This window comes from Bombina bombina, chromosome 12 (genome assembly GCF_027579735.1).
Source record: "Bombina bombina isolate aBomBom1 chromosome 12, aBomBom1.pri, whole genome shotgun sequence".
Lineage (NCBI taxonomy): Eukaryota > Metazoa > Chordata > Amphibia > Anura > Bombinatoridae > Bombina > Bombina bombina.
This window is the reverse complement of record NC_069510.1, coordinates 36,267,235-36,268,130: the sequence shown is the minus strand read 5'-3', so window position 1 is coordinate 36,268,130 and position 896 is coordinate 36,267,235. Positions and strand designations below refer to the sequence as shown.

General features: G+C 40.2%; 1 protein-coding gene across 1 annotated transcript in view; it reads left to right on the top strand.

Annotated features, from left to right (window-relative positions):
* Nucleotides 1-377, top strand: part of LOC128643189 (ficolin-2-like) — a 56,731-nt gene extending 56,354 nt beyond the window's left edge. The window contains exon 8 of the mRNA XM_053696163.1: nucleotides 1-377. This exon is cut by the window's left edge and continues 819 nt beyond it. The gene's annotated coding sequence lies outside the window, so the exon portion shown is untranslated.
* The last annotated feature ends 519 nt before the right edge of the window (nucleotides 378-896 follow it).

Sequence of the window (896 nt, the reverse complement as noted above, 5' to 3'; positions counted from 1 at the left end):
GCCCCCTGCTGACTCACGGCCAATCGGCCACCAGCAGGGGGGTGTCAATCAACCCGATCGTCGTACTCGATCGGGTTTAATTGTGGCGATTCCTGTCCGCCTCATCAGAGCAGACGGACAGGGCTATGGAGCAGTGCTCTTTAGACCGCTGCTTCATAACTGCTGTTTCTGGCGAGTCTGAAGACTCGCCAGAAACACAGCCCTTCAAGCTCCATTCGGAGCTTGATAAATGGGCCTCTCTATCTCAATCACAAAATAAAATGTTTGGGTTTCATGTCCCTTTAAGTAGTAACCATATGCACTGACTTTACATTTTATTCCTGTTGAGAATTGTTCTACTTTACACATATGTGAATTAAATTTTCACACTCCTGCAACTGGTGGTTATTTCATATGCTATTTCAGCAATGTTCTGTAATGGGTAGAATAATTGTGCAGGGATTATGGCTACATCACTGCTAATTAAAGATATTATTCTATGAGCTACTAGCGCTTTAAAACCCAGGCCCTGATATTGAAAGGATTCTGCAGATTGGAGAGAAATTGTAGCTTAGACTTCATGAGGGCTGAAGTCACTGAATGCACAAAAGAAAAAGGGCGGAACTCTCCAGCACTGCGAGATCTCTTTCATTTATGTATGTGAAGGAGACACAAGCCCAGTGCAATATAGCACTGCATGATATTAGAGTTTTGTTACATTTACACTTTGTGCTATGCATTTCAGATTGGGTCATTTCATCATTATTGCATTTAATCCTTTCATTTTCTCTTTTATATTTTAATAAATTTAGATTTAGATCAGTGATTTTAAAAATTCTGATTACGTTTTAAAAAATTCTGTGTTACTTTTACAAATAATGACCAGCGATATCGGGAGCGGCAGATTAGGGGTTAAT